This window comes from Podarcis pityusensis (assembly GCF_964106645.2).
Source record: "Podarcis pityusensis genome assembly, chromosome: 1".
Lineage (NCBI taxonomy): Eukaryota > Metazoa > Chordata > Lepidosauria > Squamata > Lacertidae > Podarcis > Podarcis pityusensis.
The window spans coordinates 86,020,080-86,040,889 of record NC_138028.1 but is presented as its reverse complement, the minus strand read 5'-3'; the positions used below and the strand labels follow the sequence as shown (position 1 = coordinate 86,040,889).

At 44.1% G+C, this 20,810-nt stretch overlaps 1 long non-coding RNA gene across 1 annotated transcript; it reads right to left on the bottom strand.

Moving 5' to 3' along the window:
* Positions 1-9,303: 9,303 nt before the first annotated feature.
* Positions 9,304-20,728, bottom strand: LOC308462873. Its single transcript, XR_013979398.1, has 3 exons — positions 20,572-20,728; positions 13,615-13,756; positions 9,304-10,154 (listed from the first exon to the last, which is right to left on the bottom strand). It is a non-coding gene; the product is annotated as an uncharacterized lncRNA (long non-coding RNA).
* Between the last annotated feature and the right edge of the window lie 82 nt (positions 20,729-20,810).

Below are 20,810 nucleotides of genomic sequence, written 5' to 3'. Positions count from 1 at the left end.
GCACGTATTCCTCTGGCCTTTATAAGCTCATATGAACCTCTGTTTCCTTGTTTACTACCTCAGCATTTGTGAAAACATTGTGCACCCTGTTGTCAAAATAAAATTCATATGCTTTACCAATTAAGACTATTTCTGAGAAAATAATTTAGCGCCACAGGTTGAAGTGAGGATGAATACTGGATTGAAAATACACACAAATTACTTCAGAGCCCTTATTTTATTATCACTGTTGCATATAGCAGTTGAATCTAGATGTGATGTATATTGTTTTTACCCCCCTTGTTTCTCACAACATTCCTATGAGGTAGGTCCTTTTCAAAATCCCTATTTTGCAAATAAATAACTTGTTTTGAGCAAGTTGGTGCCTAGAGTAGAACTGAAATCCCGGTTTCTCCAAGGTTTTCATCTAGCTCATATCTGCCAGCTCTCCAGCTTTGATGAAGTCACAACACATGTAAGACACGCATGGGTTTCCTTCCCTAAGCAAATGTGCTGGATAGAAGGAGTACCCTTCCCTCAAAGAAGATTTTGACTGATATTGTGGGGCTGAATTCTTGGGACATTATGCAGCTATTCCAGGGGACTTTTCCAATGATGTGCTTTAGTTTACAGTCCCTCTGAATTGTGTTCTAATGGATCTCTGAAGAACTGGCATAGCTCAGTCGGCAGAGCATGAGACTCTTATCCTCAAGGTTGTGGGTTCAAGCCTCACATTGGGCAAAAGATTCCTGCCTTGCAGGGGGTTGGATTAGATGACCCTCATCGTCCCTTCCAACTCTAAGATTCTATGGTCACAAGTACATGTACCTGATTTAACTCTTTACAGCCATTGCATATTGTTTCCTCTATGGCTCTTGGTTCTTTTTTTTTTTTATAATAATTTTATTAAGGTTTTAAACAAAGAAAAAAAAAGAAAAACAACACACACAAAAAACAATACAAAACTTAACAATAAAAACAAAACATAACAATTAAAAACAAACTCTCTTTTCCATTTCCAATTTTAGATTACTTATTTTCTGGACTTCCTCATGCCTCCTTTTTTTGTATTCCAATCCACATTATTTGTCCAGCAGTTTCTTTTCCACTTTTTTAATCCCAATCTTTAATTTAATAAAATGTTAAAATATATAACTTCAACTTTTTTAAACCTAATCCTTACTCTTAATATCATATAGCTTTAAATTTTTCCCTTTTATTATCAAATTTCCATTTCTTTAAACATCTTTAATCTTAATCTTTAATCTTAATCTATCCTTAACTTTAACCTGTACAGCTGGAAACCACTTATTTTCAATCCAACATCACTCTAACATTCCTTAATTTTGCAGTGTTTCTGAAGATAGTCTTTGAATTTCTTCCAGTCTTCCTCCATCGACTCTTCTCCCTGGTCACGGATTCTGCCAGTCATTTCCGCCAATTCCATATAGTCCATAAGTTTCATCTGCCATTCCTCCAGCGTGGGAAGTTCTTGTGTCTTCCAATACTTTGCGATGAGTATTCTTGCTGCTGTTGTTGCATACATAAAGAAAGTTCTATCCTTCTTTACCACCATTTGGCCGACTATGCCCAGGAGAAAGGCCTCTGGTTTCTTGGGGAAGGTATACTTAAATACCTTTTTTAATTCATTATATATCATTTCCCAGAAAGCCTTAATCTTTGGGCACGTCCACCAAAGGTGAAAAAATGTACCTTCAGTTTCTTTACATTTCCAACATTTATTATCGGGCAAGTGATAGATTTTCGCAAGCTTGACTGGGGTTATGTACCACCTGTATATCATTTTCATAATATTCTCTCTTAAGGCATTACATGCCGTAAATTTCATACCTGTGGTCCATAACTGTTCCCAGTCAGCAAACATAATGTTATGTCCAACGTCCTGTGCCCATTTAATCATGGCCGATTTTACCGTTTCATCCTGAGTATTCCATTTCAGCAGCAAGTTATACATTCTTGACAAATTCTTAGTTTTGGGTTCTAACAATTCTGTTTCTAATTTGGATCTTTCCACCTGGAAGCCAATTTTCCTGTCCAATTTAAATGCCTCCATTATCTGATAATAATGAAGCCAGTCTCGCACTTTGTTTTTTAGTTTTTCAAAACTCTGCAATTTCAGTCTATCTCCATCTTGTTCCAAAATTTCCCAATATTTCGGCCATTTGACCTCCATATTGACCTTTTTCAAGGCTTTCGCTTCCATTGGTGACAGCCACCTTGGGGTTTTATTTTCTAACAAATCCTTATATCTTAACCAAACATTAAATAGCGCTTTCCTGACAATGTGGTTTTTAAACGCTTTATGTGCTTTGACCTTATCATACCATAAATATGCATGCCATCCAAATACATTATTGAAACCTTCCAAGTCCAAAATGTCAGTGTTTTCAAGAAGTAGCCATTCTTTCAACCAGCAAAAGGCTGCTGATTCATAATAAAGTTTAAGGTCTGGCAGGGCAAATCCACCTCTTTCCTTTGCATCTGTTAGTATTTTAAATTTTATTCTAGGCTTCTTGCCCTGCCAGACAAATTTAGAGATATCTTTCTGCCACCTCTTGAAACAATCCATTTTGTCCACGATCTGCAAAGTTTGAAACAAAAACAACATTCTAGGCAATACATTCATTTTTATCGCAGCAATACGGCCTAGCAGTGAAAGCTTCAAATTTGACCAAATTTCTAAATCTTTTTTCACTTCTGACCAACATTTTTCATAATTATCTTTAAATAAATTCCCATTTTTTGCCTCTATGGCTCTTGGTTCAGAGCCTCGGACTGAGCAAAAAATTTTTATATCCTGCCTTTCTTTCAAAGAGCTCAAGGCGGTATACATGCAGCCTCACAAAAAGCCTGTGAGGTAGATTAAGGTGTGTGAGAGAGAAAATAAACAACTGAAAACAGCCCTGTTCAAGGAAGTTTTTAATGGTTGATGTTTTATTGTGGTTTTTAATATTTTGTTGGGAGCTGCCCAGAGTGGCTGGGACAAACAAACAAACAAATTTTAAAAATGACTGGGTCCATGGTGACTCACTGAGCTTTGTGGCTGTGTGTGGATCTGAACCTGGCTCTCCAAGACCCAGGGATTCTTAGCCACTGGGTTGCCTTTTACAAGGGTCAAGTGAACTGCAAGCAATGGCGCTGCAGAGTGCTGTATACACTCCTGCTGCATGCAGGCTCCTGCTCTTCTGCAGCTTTGCTGCTGGTGTTGGTTGTTCTCCCACTTGGGGGAGCTCCTGCAGCAGGAATCTCTTGCTAATAAACTCCAGGGACTCTACTCTCTTGCCTGCTCTCTAAATCAACCTAATTTTGATTTCAGATATGTTATTTGTCTAACACACAAAACATATGGAAGGACACATCAATGACCAACTTGTGCAGACAGAGCACTGTCAGTGGCCAGAGCAGAGGAAGGGAGCAGATTTACACCAGTGGATCCTGCAAAAACAGAAACAAACAACAACAACAAAAGACAACAGCAAAGTAATTAAAAAGAAGAAGAAAAACAGCCAGCAGGGCTCATACTTTTCACAGCATCATAGAATTGTAGAGTTGGAAGGGACGATGAGGGTCATCTAGTCCAACCCTCTGCAATGCAGGAATGTCAGCTGTTGTTCTCTTGTGAAACTGATGTTGCATATGGAGTCAAAACTTACTATGCTTGTGTCCAGTGCTTTGGTCAAAAGTGCGGCAAGCTTCTAAGGGTGGGCTGTACAGATGGAGACTAATAGCAGTTTCCATATGGCTTGGATTTTCTACATGGTGCAAGGCAATTCAGCCATTACCATAGATACATTGGTTTCTCTTCAAAATCCTTTCTGAATTCTTCAGCATCTGTCCAGTTCCTTTTTTGCCAGGCCACTTCAACAGTGTCTCTTTTACATTTCCTTAAAGTATCCTCATAAAACAGTGAAAATCCGGATGATCATGGACATAGGCGTAGCCAGGATTTTTGTTAGGGGGGGGGCAGAAACTCAGTTTGCTATGTATTTTTATTGATTTTTATTGATTTAGGGGGAGGGCAGCTGCCCCCCTACTCCCCCCCCCGACTACGCCCATGATCATGGATGTTGCTGCCATGGCCTCCACCCCAGCATAAGATGATCAAAGTTACTACAGTGGCCTTGTGCAAAGCCTTTATCGCTTTTGCGGTAGATCTCAGTTTTAAGATAAATAAATAAATAAATGCACCCCCCTAAAAAAACCCCACAACCCTCTGTTTTTCCTCATTTTAACGCAAGATAACTGCCATGACTGCTGAAAGGAACAGAAAAATGCAGCCCAAATACAGTCTACCAAACTTCACCCACTGGTGTGTGACGGCCAGCGGCAAAATAACAATGAATATTATAAATGAAGAAGCTAGAATGTGGGGAAGCTAACTTGTCAAATGCTTACACAGAAAAATCAGATCTGAATGACCCACCATTTGTGGAAGCCGCCTCTGTTCACTATGACTTGCCCTATCTAAGTGGTTCTTTCTGTAGCTTACAGGAAAAAATATTTGCTCAGCCAACAGATCAGTGCTTCCCCTGCCCCCAGCCAACAAGATCAATGCTTTAAAAGCTCATGGTAACAGTTTTTTGCTACCAGGTAATTTTAAATGATATGCATGTACTCTCTGTAAAACAGTGTATAAAATAAGAAAGTACAAAATGTGCTTTTCGGCTGATAAGCCAAATATATTATAAAGTAGGATCCTTGCAAATATATACACAGTAGTTTTGTACCTTTGCCCAGTATCCTAATGTAGCCATATTAATCCTTTGCAGCCATATAAACAATGCGCGAGCAGCGAAACCCAGAAGTAACCCTTTCCGGTACTTCCGGGTCACTGCAGGACACAACCTAAAAACGCTCAACCTGAAGCAAACGTAACATTAGGTTTGACTGTATTGAGATGAACTATTGTTCTTTTATACAATTCTGTGGCTTCATTGAATTCTTTTGCTCCTGGTTACTGCTGTAGAATATGTGGATTATGGCCTGATATATGTATGTCCTAAAAGCAAAAGCTAGGAATATTTTCAACAAGAAAACTGCCTATTTGGGAGAAAATATGATATAAATTCAGACATAGAAGTAAACAATCAACTATTGTTCTTCCATTTTAAGCACTTGAATTTTCATCAACCTGAGCGGAAGGTGGCATTGAGTTTCCACTTGGAAATTAGTGTCACTGCTAAAAATAAACATTTATCGTAATTGTCCTTGATAACTTTGTTGTTAGGTGGCCTAAAAATGCAGCAAAATGAATAGTTATTTCATCACTTTTCTGATCCCATTTAAGGCTGTGTATACATAACACAGCTAGGTTGTTCTTTTTCTCAATTCAGATTGAACCAGTTTGGGGGAAATGCATCAAAATGTAGACAGGGTAGATGTGAATTGTGACTATTGGTTTGTGTATGTCCCACATTACTTCCCAATCCAGTGGTGGGAGCACATTAGGTGCAGGGTAAATAGGCCTAAGAATCATGTGTTGGGTACATTAGACTACAAGGGGAGTAGTCACTTTACTAAGGCTACATCCTTTTGTGGCGGTAAGGCCTATCCAGTATGGTAGAACTGCACTATGAGGACACCCAATTCAATTATATGTGTGACTAGCTCAGAAAGGCTAAAACGCAATTGCCCACTTTGATCCTCTGTCAACAGTGAAAACTGCAATTTGGGATGGGTGCCAATGACAAAATACTAGAGAATACGGAGAACCTTTGCCCATTGGCATTATCTGGGAGCAGCTTACATGGAGCCAGCAATGCTTTTCTGGACCCAGTAGTAAAGGAAGGTTTCATGTGACATTATTCAAGGGCTTATCATCTGGCTTTACTTCCCAGTTCCCTGGCTAGGTTGAAGGAGGCAGGCTGCAGCAAGAAAAGACCAGCAGGACCCTGGACCTAGGAGCAATGCAAGGGGCAGATGAACTAGTTTCAGTTCATCTGCCCCTCTCCATCTCCAAGCACCAGTGACATGTTGTGTGCCACACAGAGGGGAGCGATGCTCAAAGTGCTTGAACACCCCATCAAGAATTCAGACTAGCAGACCCACCCTGAAATCCAAGCCCTTTCAAGCAGAGAACTGTGAATTCTCACATCAAATGCTGGAGACAGCACCCCCACCAGTACCTCTCAATCTCTGGGACACCCCCTGCTGCCACTCAAAACATCAGTTCAGCTGCCAGATCTCCATGACAACCATAGACAGTCAGGGCAAACATCAAACACGGACAGGAATAGGTCAAGCTACCGTCATTACCCAAGCAACAACTGATATCTCCTCCCTTTCTAAGAAGTAGGGGGTGACAGTGGCAGAAGCCAGAGCTCTTGACAGTAATGTGGTAAGCATTGAAGGGTAGAAAGGCACACCTTATTTCTTCCTCCCCTCCTCTTTGAGCATTTTTGCAGGTGAAGCTAAGAACTGTTTTTAAGTCTTATTTTAAGTCTTATACTACTTGTAATGAAGACTCGTTTTAAATCTGAGGGCCCAGTTGTAAGGTGAATTTACACACAAAGTATAAATGTTCTCAACCAAATGCCAAGCACACAGCGAAGAGTTCTGCTCAACTGTGAATGAATGGTACCTTGAAGAGATGTTTTAGCTTCATTACAGGAAGGGATGCACCTCAGGAAGTGATGCACCTGGGGTTAAGAACTTAAGAAGAGCCCTGCTTGGCTAGACCAGTGGCCTACCTAGCTGAGAATTTTGTTCCTACGGTGGCCAATCAGATGCCTAGAAGAAGCTCACAAGCAGAACATGTGGAGTGCAATAGTGCTGTCCACCAACTAGTATTCAGAGGCATAGTGACTCCAATATTGTACCTCGGGTTAAGAACTTAATTCGTTCTGGAGGTCCGTTCTTAACCTGAAACTGTTCTTAACCTGAGGTACCACTTTAGCTAATGGGGCCTCCCACTGCCGCCGTGCCGCCATCGTGCGATTTCTGTTCTCATCCTGAAGCAAAGTTCTTAACCCGAGGTACTATTTCTGGGTTAGCAGAGTCTGTAACCTGAAGCATCTGTAACCTGAAGCATCTGTAACCCAAGGTACCACTGTATAGCCATCATGACTAACATCCATTGATTGCACCCTTGATGGCATGGCCTCTTTTGTTATTAAAAAAGGTGAGAGGTGGCTGGGGGATGGCCATGCCAGTTGAGGAAAATGGGAAACAGGCTCCTGGGTCCTCCCTCTGCTGACAAAAATTGGGTTGTCAGGCTAACTACCCCTCCTCTGTGGAGATGATAGATGGTTTTCTTGTGCAGCTGGAATATTATTTTAAAAAAACAACAACTTTAAAAATCCATTTTACATGCATTTTTCATAAACTGCTCTAGGAACCCCAATGGGACAAATGGCAGATTTAAACAAAAATAATCAACTTCTAAAAATGTGTCTTTCCCCCATTTTCCAGTTCCAACCTTTGAATGAGAGGTCAAATCCATTTGGGCTGTGTCAGTGGAAGCATCCATAGTAGAAGCAGTTGTCATCTAAAATGTCCTTGAAACCGATCGCTCTGGGCGGGAGGGGATTGGAAGGGTGGGAGAGGCCTCCCGTGGACCTTTGAGAGAGAAAGGGGGACCGATATCTCTCTGAAGGTCTGTTCAATGAAAAGATGGACTGATTCCCCAAGTGTAACAATCCCGATGGGAAATTCTATTTCCGGGACTGTCTCCCATCGTTGTAGGGTGATTGGCAGCAGCTGCTGCAGCCCCTCCCTAGACACCCACACGAGAAGGCCAGGGTGGTCACGGCAGCAGCTATTCTGAGCACAGGCAACGACAGAGGGGCTGCCAAAAACAGATCATCCCACCCTCACTATCTACGGCTGTTTCCCATCTGTCACTGGTCCAGAATCAGCTGCAGGCACTATCACCACCCCACGTTGCGATTGTCTGAAGAAACTAAGTTATCAAAAAAAGAAAAAAGGGAGTGTGTGCAGGGGGAGACACTTCAGAGCTTTAACACGCCCGGAATAAAATAAGCAGCCTCCATTCTAATCTATGGACTTGGTGAAACGAAGAGCACCCGCTACAGTCAATAGGAAGGCAACGTCCTGAAATAGGGGATGAGCCTGAAAAATCAAGTGGCAACTCTGACTGCTTATGTGACAATCCCACATAATATATTAAGCAACCCGCTTCCCCAGGCCATTGACTCACAACTTTCCCCTGCCCCCCCCCCATAGGCAATATGCTTCCAGGTGTTCTATACACTGTTCCCCTAAAAGAAATATATCATTGTTTCGTTTTGCTAATGCGTCACTGCCTGCTGGCTGCGGCTGCTTCACCGCCTGATGTGTATCAACATGAGGAGAGAAAATGTGGTTGACACCCCACCTTCCCAGACATAATGTGGAATGAATGACAGATATGAAATCTGTATAATTTCTCCCCTCTTGCCAACTACTCACCCTGCCCATAGCCTGGCTCTTGTACTAACTGGGGCAGTGGGGGAGCATTAAACTCACCTGCCATTGATTGCCTAGTATTCAGTAGTACAGCTAGTTCATTTTAGACCTTTGGTATCATAATGGAGTTACAGAAGGGGGGGGGAGCTCCCTTAAAGGGCCATGTGTGTTACTTCAAATATGAAGCACACAATTAACATTTTCCCTCTCATCGCCACCACTCCCTGCATTACTAATGCTTCAGCATTCCCAGTGCACTGGCACAAAAATGTTTTGCCAGCCCTCTTCTATCTATCTATCAATTCATAGCGCCATAAACAGGAGCAAAAGGGGGGTTGCTTCTGTTGCCTTGGTGGTAAACACATTTACTTGGGAATAAGCCCCATTTTGTTGTAGAAAAGGATATTCCCTCCCTTCCTTTCTGAACGAACAACATTTTTTAAAGTAAAAATAATGAAATTAATGCCTATAGTCATGTAGATGCCTGGGCAGCCAGTCCAGTTTATAAAATGTTATTAAGAAAAAAAATGATTCTGCAGAGCATCATTCCTGGCAGGTCCCATCATGCCTGTGCTGGGGTAGATGCTGATAGGAAGCCTGCTTGCCACTGTGCCCATCCTTTGCCACTCTCTGCCTGGACTTTGGCCTCAAGGTCCAGCTCTAACTGCCCCACTACTTGGCACTAAAAGCCTCCATCTGTCCTTGCAGCTTCTACATATCTGAGGGGCACACATCCTTTCCTTCTCATCTCAAATAGCATTGCTGAGCCCTGCAGATGCTTCTCTGCTTGCCAAAACCTTGACTCCCACCACACCTTGCAAATCTTCCATGGAATGAATGGTTTTTCTCTCAGACCAGACCCATCCAGGCTTCCCTGGAAGCAACATTCCTAAGACCTGTCAGAAATATTTAGGATTTATTGATATCTGGAAGCTCTTGGAGAAAGCAGATTAGAGCTGTTTAAAGTGCTTTAAAGCACAGAAGAAGTGGGGTTTGATATATAAAGTAAAAGCAAATAGTTGCACTGAGGAAATACAAGCTGTAGATCACCACAGATCAGAGAATCTGGTCCAAATGGAGTAATTTCTGCTACTTCGATCACGCCTGGCTGTGACAGCATAAGGCAGCAGGTAGAAAAGAAAGTGTTGAGAGCATTTCTTCTGTAAAGGGCCACATTCCCTTAGGGGTAATCTTTTGAAGGCCACACCAGCAAGGAGCAGGGCCAGAACCACGCCATAGTCCTTCTCTCTCATCCATGTGTAAACACCCACTCACCATTCATTCTCTCACACACCCAGGCAACAACTATTATGGAATTATATTTTTAAACAGCGTCCATCTGGGACCAAAAACGAAACCTAACCCTTCCTCGCCATGGGAGGTGGCTGTGGCTGATGGGAGTTGTAGTCCAAAACTTCTGGTGGGCATCAGTTTGGGGGAAGGCTGTGTCAAACCATAGGGACGTCACTCGCACAAGTGCCTCACTGTGTGGAGTTCCATGTTTCCTACTTGCACTGAAAGCCCCTATTCCTATGGCTGCTTGCATGTAGAAAATGAACCTGTATGTCAGGTGGCAGACAGAATTAAAGATCTGTTTCTGCAGTGGAGTTTCTCTGTGGATTCTCCCAAGGATCTTCACTGGGATTGGCGCTGTTTAGTTTGTTCATAAAACATCTGGAGTCAAAAGGTGCTATTGGTGAGGCAACCCACTTTGTGGATGACATCCACTTCTCCAGGGTGCTGAAATCCTAAGCAGAATTCAAAGAGATTTCATGTACCCCTCCAAACAGTGTGATAAGGCAGCTAAACATCCCATGAGAGTCAATAATAAAGTGAGAATCCTGTTCCTTCTTGGCTTCTGACCACTTGGTTAATATTACTGATATTATGATATATTTATTTATACCCTGCTTTTCCCCCTGATGGGAATCAAGGCAGCTTACAGATTAGGACAAGAACTGGTAAAAACAATTATTTTAAAACAATTAAACATGGATAGAATTATATACATGTATTAAAGCTATATGCTTTGTTCCTCAAAAAGAGGCAGCTGGTGTTACCCAAGGGCCTAGGCATTAGCCTGAAGAGCCAAAAGGTTTCAATGTTCCACCCCTGGCCATATTCCCTGATGGGGCTTCCTCTGCCTCATTCAAGCTGTATGCATAAGATCAGAGAGAAACACGGGACATCACTTGCCTCCTTTTCAGCTTCTGACTCCCGCTCCTTTTACAGACATGAAACTCCAAAGAAAATTTCCCTAAGTTGGAAGTGTCTCTGCTGCCTTGCTCCCTTGCACTCATTGTCTAAATATGAGATTGTTTGGGGCTAGGCTAGGCCAAGCAGGCAACATAGAACATGGCGTGGCCATTCTTCCCTGCTGGGATATTCATAAAGGATACCAACCCCACATAGAGCTAAGTGAATGAAAGCAGTAACCACCTTGGAGGATCCAATAAACACAGTCGTCGAGGAGTGACGTGGGAAAGGCATGCTATAGTCCTGGTTTAGAAAAGGATGGCGGCACCAAATATTGTACAGATTCTAAAGGCAGTTGCGTTCCCCCCTCCCCAATACTTTCTGCAATTGTAACCTTTTATGTTGTGCATTGCTTTGAACTATTTGCGAAATGTGTGCATTTTATACAAATCAGATTTATATTACTGTACTTGGTTTGATGCCAGACTGTCAGTATTTCGTAGGAGGGGAGCTAATGCATATTGGAGATTTAGTTTTGCACAACTGAAGTGAATTAAAGCACTCTGTCTTCCTGGCACAGTGGAAAGTGATAAGGTAATGCACTGAAAAGTATGGGGTGAACAGATGAGAACCAGGAAGACATATAACCACCACAGCACAAGCAAATCAGGACAAATGCTCATTTTCTTTTTTCTTTTTAAGAATAATTTTTTTTATTAACCGACCAATCACATCAAATCAAACCAAATTACATAAATTCCAAATTACACAGCCGAATTTTAAATTTTTGTTGGGGGTACCCATATTTCAAGTTCCGAAGGGATCCAATCAACTTCTTGCTTCTTACTGCTGTTTTAATGTCCACAAATCTAACCTTATGATGTTCACAGTACTATCCAGTCCTTTCTTATTATTTTTCCACATCTCTTGTTGTTATTTTCATATATTTTTCCTTTCTCTTTGTGACCTCTGATAGTCTCCGCAAGCTGGTTAGAACAGTTTGTAATCCTGCGTGGATATTTTTTTTTTTATCCAGTAGCCATATCCAGACGTTTTCCATATAACATCACTTCCATACATCAAAACAGTCTTAGCGTCATTAATCTTCACCAATCTGCCTCCTTTCTCAAAACCTCTGAGGAGGTTCACTAGGAATGCAGTCTGAAAACAAATCCGTTCCTCCTCCTGGCTGTAAATCCTTTGGCAAGATGGCGACTCCGAATTAATTGCTGCGCCATTCCCAAAAGCTCTTATTGCTTCTTGGTCTCCATAAAGCATACTTTTGGTTAAAGTTTATCTCCACACAGACCTTAATCATCCTGCTTGGGTCAGTTCAACCAACGGTTCTAATGAGGAGGGGTTCTTGTAAATCACATAGAAGGAAAGTAAAAAAGGTCCGTCCCCCCGTTGTCAACATACCCCGCCTTTGGTGTATCTTCATCGTAAAATATTCCTGTTTCTCCAGCCCGTCGTCTTCTTTCGCAGAGGTCACTTAAATTAGCAGACTTCACACCCCTTCTTCACTTGAAATATGTGCATTTGCTTCTTTTGTAATTAATTATTCCAAATTGCTGCAACTAGTGCGCGATCAGAGACAGCGTCCAGGAGAGCCGATGTCCACATGGGGGCATTCTGCCTAGGGCCCTCACCCCCTTCTTTCGAATTAGGGGGTGATTTATGGGCACAGCAGGCAAGGGCAGCTTTCCCCATTTCCTTGGGGCAACAAGAGAGGCTGCCTACTCCCATAACAGCCTCTTAATTACCCCGTGTGGGTCGGAGAGATGGTATTGTCGGCCATCTTCCAATGCGCCCCCTAGTGGCCCCCCGACAAATGCTCATTTTCATATAACCTCCCTGCAAACGAATCAGAATGAATTCACAATGAAGATCAGACTTCTTTGTATAAACAAATCAGGAGGAATGCTCAATAAATAGGTCATCTGGGGGAGCCCATCGCCCCTTCTATACAGTGGTACCTCGCAAGACGAATGCCTCGCAAGACGAAAAACTTGCAAGACGAAAGAGTTTTTGGTTTTTTGAGTTGCTTCGCGAGACGAATTTCCCTATGGGCTTGCTTCGCAGGACGGAAACGTCTTGCAGGTTTGTTTCCTTTTTCTTAAAACCGTTACAGTAATACAGGGTGCATTGCTTGAAGAGGTGCAGTTGCGACTTGACTTCGAGGAGCAACTCATAGCACGCGGTGTGGTAGCCTTTTTTGAGGTTTTTGAAGATTTTTTTGAAAAAATGGAAACCGTGCTTCGCAAGACGAAAAAACTCGCAAGACGAAAAAACTCGCAGAACGAATTAATTTCGTCTTGCGAGGCACCACTGTATTCTTTGCACATTAAACAGTTCATACAATTGGCTTAAATCACAGAAGATGTTTTATTGTGAAATACTGCAGCAGCAGGGTCTGTAGAAGCGTGTAGCAGCTGCTGCTGGAGATTGCAGCGGGACCCCAAAGTTCCACTGCTTATGAGAGTGAGTGCTTGATAACCACTAGAGTGAACAGCTAGATGCACACACAAAATCAGAGAAATGTTTCATAAGAGACTCATTCTTATTCTCTGCCCTGCACAGATGAAACAACACTTTAGATGGATGCTGCCAGGGACTCCCTCTTCTTCCTTGTATGTGAATATTATCAGGAACTTGCCAAGGGGCAACTTGGTTGTGTAGGAAGTCCTTTTATATATTTCTCACATCACATTTGTATCCTCCAATGAGCTCATGGCAGGATGGCTTGTCCCATTTTATCCACAGGGGGAATATTTGGGATTGCCATACGCCCGGAAATTCCCAGACATATCCGGAATACCGCAGTCAGAAACAGTGTCTGGGGAAATCCGGACATATGGCAACCCATGTTGGCAGTGTAGTTTTTGGTGATTTACCATAAAATTAGCTCAAATAAATATGGAGAAGTATTTATTTTGCCCATGTACACACACACACACACACACACACACACACACACTGGTTTTCAGATGTTTTAAGCATACTTTCTCTTACATTCATATGCTGGCTATGACTCTCCCTCCAGATGGCTCCCTTCCTGGTGCACCCATCCATCCACATTGGGGGAGTGCGGAGATGGAATGATGGGAGTCAGGAGAAGTGACATGAGTGTAATTAGGGCCCAATTTGGGTCTGTCTTAGGGGAGAAATCAGTTGTCTTGAGTACATAGAATCGGCTTCTGTCTGGCAGAAAGATAGAGAAATCTTGCAGCAGTTAACACCACAATAGCCCATCTCCCAACTTCCAAAAGACATCAAGCCATCTTCCTGATGGAGGTGACTGACTTGTGACTGGCTGGCCACAGTCACCTGTCAATCAAGGCACAGCTGGGTCAGATACTCTAAAAGATGGCTGTTGCCCAACAGTTCTATGTCCCTCAAATTGCCCCCCCCCAATTGACCATGTGCAGCGGTGTAGATGATGAAATGAAACAATTTCTTTCTTTTTAAAGTACCATTCTGGTTTTACCTTTGTCTTTTTATTCTAAATAAACATAACTATGGTGTTTGGGGGTCTTGGGTGCATATCTGCCAGACTGAAAGCAATTTCCCCCTATATCAATTTGGTCCATGGTGTGTGTGTGTAAAATAGGTTTGGCAGAGAAAAGAAAGCTACCTTGGTCTCTGGGGAGGGACGGGTAAGCAGGATGCTCTCTCTCCTTCCCATCCTAAGGATTTGCCACAGACAGCACTCTTGAGGTGAGTGTGGAGGCAGCCTATTTGAGAGCCCCTGGTGTGACTGGCCTACCCAGCTGGCAAGGCCTATTCCTTACAAGAAGGCTGAAATGAAAGCCATTTAGGCTCTTAGGGGATGCTAGTGCTCCACATCCAGGCAGTATTGGCCACCTCACATTTCATCCCCCCCCCCAACTGACACCTGGCCACCCCCAAGATGAACATATGTGGTTTAATCCTTCTCCATAAATCACCCCCCACCCAAACTCCTGGCAGAAACCAGCTTGTCTGCCCCATGTCTCCTTGGCACTGGGATGTACTGCTTGGATGGGGTGTGGCTGACGCCAGCTCTAATTTCAATTCCCCCTTCCCTTCCCCCTGCTCATAACTCGCCCTTTGCCACATATTGAGGTCTCAGCTTTCCACAACCCAGCAGACAAGAGGGTGGCCCATGGCTCCCAAGCCCCAGACCTTTTTGGAACTTAGAAGCTGCCTTTATACTGAATTAGACCATTGGGCTAGATGATACTGAACTATCATCTAGCCCAGTATAGATGATCAGACACTTTCAGATGGTAAAGTAGCAGCTTGCAAGTCTGCTGAAGTCCATACTGGACAATGCAATTAATTCCAAGAAACCAAGTCAAAGTCTCCCTTCATGTTCTCAGTGTGTTAAATTCTGTACTTGCAATTAAACTATTTTTTCTTTAGTCTGTAGGTCAGATTGGCCTCCATGGCCTGAACATTTGCAAAGGTTCTCATATAATTAAACAAGTACAAGAGTGTGCCATCATCCAGTAGCTTATGCATGCAGAGCAACGGCGCTCAGTAACATCACAGACAGTTCTTATTCTGCCACTCAATCACCAGCCAGCACTGTCATGCATAAATCATAGTGAGAGCTGCAGCAGACACAAATTACCACCCATCAACAGTGTCTCCCTTGCTTTAGTTACATCTCTTTTGCGTCCAAGGGCTCCATTTATGAAAAACACAAGGGAACAAGATTGCTTGTAACTATATAAGGATGCATTTTATTCTAAAGCAAGCAATAAAAACCCCCATCCTTTCTTCAGCTCCCACGTCTTTAACTAGAACCCGAGCTGGCAGGTCTTCTGAAGGATCCATTTTGTTGTCAAAAGCCGTATTAAAAACAGTGTCAGTACACTATCTGGTCATTCAGCCCTATAATTCCTTATTAGGGGGCCTTGTGTTTTGGAGGCTAGAAGTGGGAAGGAGAGGAGAGGAAGGGTTAGGAAGGGAGCAAGAAGAGGTCAAGGCTGGAAGAAGGCTGTGGAGGAGGAGGCAGGCATCATGGATGAATGGGAAGGAGGAGGGGAGAGGGAGGGGGAAACGGTGGTTGCTTTGGAGCCTGTGCTTTGTTTTCTTCTCCATCCCCATTATTTCCACCTCCCGCACAGCTTTGGGATGAGACAATCCCCATCTGGAAATACCTTCCCTTTTACAGTCAGGCAAGAAGGCGCAGGCTGCAGCAGTGGGATGAGCCCCAGACTAACCCTCTCCTTGGAGGTGCTCCATTTGTGAGGGAGTGGAGGAAGGGAGATCCAGGATGTGAGGAGGCACTGGCAGTCGCAGAGAGGGTCATTGCCTCCAGGGCCACAGCTCCAGGGATGGGGGAAGAATGTGAACCATGCTACCAAGCTCAGGCTGATGCACAGCAGCTTCACTCTAGACTGCTCTCCTCCTTGTGAAAACGGCAACTTGCAAGACAGAAATGATGGCTGCTCCACCATTGACAGTTCCACTATTACAGTCCGTTCCCCTTCCCTCTCACTTCTGATTGCTGGTTTTATTGGGCAGGGCAGCATGCTTATCCACTTCCTCTGGTCCCGCTGCTTTCCCCTAGGGAAATCTGCTCTTTGGTGCTCAATTGGAGCAAATGGCAATTGTATCAGCTTGTGATTATTCCATAGTCAGTGTGACAGAGATAATCGAGGTGCTTCCCCATGATTCATGGAGAACCTAGTGCCACTCCACATTCTGTTATTTACCATGGGCATTCACTTCTGTACTTACAAAGCGAGAATGAATACTCAGCATCTCTTAACATTAGAGGCATAAGAAAGCTGTGTTGAGCAATCTGGTGTATGTACTCTTTCTTAAGAGCATGGGGGCCTTGCTGGATCAAGCCAAAGTGAACCTCATCTAATTTTCTTTCCAAGAATCCCAGCAACCAGAAATCGAGCAGTGGACCAAGCTCTACCTTTTGCTTAACCCTGGTTCACCATACCTCTTGCAGCATAGGATGTGGACTGTGGCTGGCCTTCCTAATCTGTTTCCATCCACTCCCTAAACACATGCAAAGGGCTTCTCCATCCCAGGAATCCCCTCTCCAATTGCAAGTATTTGGATTCTCATGAGCTTCCTGCTGTGCCAAGTACTGGAATGCACTGTGATGTCATTGAGGGGAGAAGGAGTGTAACACAAAGGTAGAACTGAGTTTGGAAAGACAATTAAATATCACGCTGTCACTTGGGTAAAGGAGGGTGATCACCCAGAAAGGAAATCAGGGCCCCTACAGTGGTTCAGAATACTGCAGAGGTAGCATTGCACTGTGTGGAAACCTGAACAACACAGTTGGATCCTTGTCCATTGATGTCAGATGATTGTAGGTTTAGTGGGTATGTAAGGAACTGCTTTTCAAGTGTGTGTGTGAAACACACACACACATTTTAGTGTTACAGTGGTACCTCGGGATGCGAATGGGATCCGTTCCGGAGCCCCGTTCGCATCCTGAACAGAACGTAAGACGCGACAGCGCATCTGTGCGTGCACGGGTCGTGTTTTGCCACTTCCGCACATGCGCATGATGTCATTTTATATATTTCTCACGCGCGCCGTTACTTCCGGGTCGCTGCGGAGCGCAACCCGAAAGCGCTCAACCTGAAGCGTATTTATCTCGAGGTATGACTGTATTCCGACTCTTCATGCTTCTCTCTCATATGAATTTCTTTGCATGTTAAACTTTGGGCTCGTCCACATTGCCACTTGTTCTGTGCCTAGAAAGCATGGGTCCAAGCGGTTATATGACACTGTGTCAAGCAAATGTTCTCTATTTTTTCTAGTGCATTTCCCCATCACTTTCCTTATTGTAAAAAGTCCTGTCCTTTGGGAGGGTAAAACAGGTTTGTTGAGCAAAAGCACCAAATCAGCTTTAATGGCACAACCTGAATCAGCTGGCATGTGATTGCATCTCACCTGAAAATGGCAATACCATATACAGTGGTACCTCGGGTTACATACTGTCAGAGTTGCTTCCAGATCCTAGCTCACAGAGGATCACGCTAGCCAGCGATCATTAAATAAAAGTCTTTATTGAGTTACAGTTTCCATTCTCAAGCTGCTGCGTGCAACCCTACGTCTAATGGTTAGATCGGCGAAGCTCCGTCTGAGTCTCCGCCCCTTGTACACCAACTTAATATCCTAGCCCTGCTCCACCTTTTCCGCCTGACTGTTCTTCTCTGGGTCCCTCTGCCCCCCGGGGTCTCTTCCTTCCGGGATTCCTCTGACGCTGACCCCCCTGACTCTTCTCCCTCCTTTCGGCGGGCTTTAGGACCTGGCTCCCTTTCCGGGCTGCCTACTGCGCCACCTTCCTGTGCATTTGAACTTGGCGCGCGCGCCCAACCTTCCACCTTCCGTCTGACCGTTTCTTCGCTCCCCGATGGAGGTGTGGCCACTCCTGACTCGTGCCCTTCCCCCTGTTGTGAGCTGCCAGCGCTTGATCCCTGGCGCCCTTCCTCTTCCCTGCTCTCTGGCGGTGACGCTGGTCCCGATTTCCAACTGCTCCCCTCTGAGTCCCCTCTGGCTCTATCTTCCTGGGGTGTCCCCCTAGGCTCCCCCCTTGCCCTGGCCACTGGTGCTCCTTTCTGTGAATCTTCTGATTCACTGGAAAGACTCGGAGATCTCGGGTCGTCGTCATCACTCATCTTTTCTTCTGCCTCCTCCCCCTCGCTCTCTGTTTCCTCCCTTGCCCTTGCCTCTGCTCCTGAACCCCTGACACATACGCTTCAGGTTACAGACTCTGCTAACCCAGAAATAGTACCTCGGGTTAAGAACTTTGCTTCAGGATGAGAACAGAAATTGTGCTCTGGCGGCGTGGCAGCAGCAGGAGGCCCCATTAGCTAAAGTGGTGCTTCAGGTTAAGAACAGTTTCAGGTTAAGTACGGACCTCCGGAACGAATTAAGTACTTAACCCGAGGTACCACTGTATTCCAGTTGTTCTCATAACCCCTGACTGTGCATCGAGAGATATGAATAGATGCTAGGAGGGGATTTATTTATTAGATACCCTTCCTTCCTCACATTTGTGAGTTCAGCAGAGTGCCATCCCTTTTGCAGCTTAAAAGGGAAGCTTAGATAGGCCAGTTTTAGACATTTAGCTTAAGTAATGCTGAAGAGTAACACATACAACAGCTTTGTTCAGTTAGGCTTAAAATGGTAATTCAGTTACAATGAATACTTAAGTCTTGCTTAAGATGGAGTCTGAGCGTTGGAGCTCAGACTCAGCAGATGTTCTCACATTTCCAGCAGTGCGGAAAAAGATGGAAAGAGAGGAAGAGGGTGTGCCCAGGCAGGTAGGAAAATATACAGCTATGCCCTTCCCCTGTCAGGGCACAGTGGGAATGTCTCTCTAGCAAGTTTACAGGAAAGCCCTGTGAGCTTCAGCTCCTGTCTTGTGCCTATCTAGCAAAAACATGAATTGTTGGTTTGACTGCATTTTAAATATCTCACTTGAAAATTGCTGAGGGTCATTAAGTAGTCTACTAACTTTTTATTAATTCAGCAGCGGCACTGAAATCATCATCTTCAGAACCATGGCATCTCAGGCCTATAGGTCAGGGCCTTGTTAGCAGGGGGGGGGGGGCATGATAGAGGTGCATTAAATTTTGCATAATGTGAATAGGGAGAAGTTTCCCTATTCCTCAGATCACTTTAAAAGGGGATTGGCCAAACGCATGGAGGATAAGGCTATCAATCACTGTTTCGCCATTCTGGCAATATTCTACCACCAAGATCAGAGGCATTGTGCCTCTAGATATGAGTCACATGGGAGAAGGCTATTGGGCTTATGTCCTCTTTGTGGATTTCCCATAAGTATCTGGTTAGCCATTGTAGGAAACAGAATGCTGGATTAGATTAGGGTTTTGGCCTGGCACAGCAGGACTCTTCTAATACTCTTATGTCCGCAGGGGCAGAAAGGGTTAATTTCACTTTCACCAGCCCCTCCTCTTCCCCCTGGCTCTGAATAGCACTCTGACAGGCAGGCAGCATAGCAGCAGGGCTATTTAGGTTTAGTGGCTGCCACCTGGGGAATGCAAAGGGGGAGGAGATTCAGGGAGCATAGGCTCTGACATCACTGGCTGGCTCCATTCTGGGCACATGGACAAACAGGGTGATTCACTGCAGGCTGGTATTATCTTGCAAGGAGGTTGCCAGTGACTCAGCCCCCAAAGTGGGAGGCAAAGGAGTACAGGCCAGGATACCCCAGTCTTGTTGGGCATATAGCTTGTTTTTGGTTTCATAATCTAAGCCCAGGAGATTGCAATGCCCTTTGGGTTTTTAGTTTTGGTTTCAAAATCTAAGCCTAGGAGACTGTAATTCCCTTTGGGTTTTGTATGAGGTGAGATGAAGGGCACTAGAAGCCTGTGGACATTACAGGCAGTGCTTTTTTTTCTGGGGGTGCACATACACCTAAAAATTCTGTGAATCTATGTACTTTTGTCCATTTACTATTTATTTTTCCCGATTTGAACTATAAAACGGTGATTTTCTTGAGTCAAAATGAGAGTATTGCTAAACATTTTTAGGAAAAAAAGCAAACAGGCTTATTGACTCCCCTCACTTTCCCCAGCTTGGAACTTGCCTGAGGAAATATATAAAGACTAATCCCTGGCATGATAACTGGCTGCACTAAAACCCATAAGTAGGAAATGGTATCCAGAACCCATCTAGTCCATTAGCTAGGAATAAATATCAGGTTAAATATGCTTCAACTACTCTGGGAAAGATTCCTTTTTGCCTCTTTTTGCAAGTTATTTGGCTTCATTCCAAGAACTTGCTTCTCTGCCAAAACCTTTAGGGTTGTGTGTGTCTGTGTGTGGTTTTGTACTGAATGTTTGTTTTGTTATGTTTCTCATTGTGATGGGATTTCAATGTCCTAATATAGCGTTTGTTTCTTTCCCCCTATTCCCAAACCATGGTCCTGGCATAGCTGTTTACATATCCGAAAGTTTTCCCCCCGTCATCAAGCCTGACCTATTCTTTCAGTGATCTCACATCCCCTTTCACTTTCCAAAGCTGGTACTTTCCACTTCACCCCCTCCTTCACAGTATCCCTTGACCATCGTCTTCACGGCCCACGGGCATGATCTGGGCCCACTCCCAGATGAGGCCTAGCCGTTGCCTAGCAGAACGGAACTGTTGCATCCCATGACTGGCTTGTTCCCGCCCCACAAGAGATTTCTCACTGACAAGAGGAATCCACAGCTGTTCCA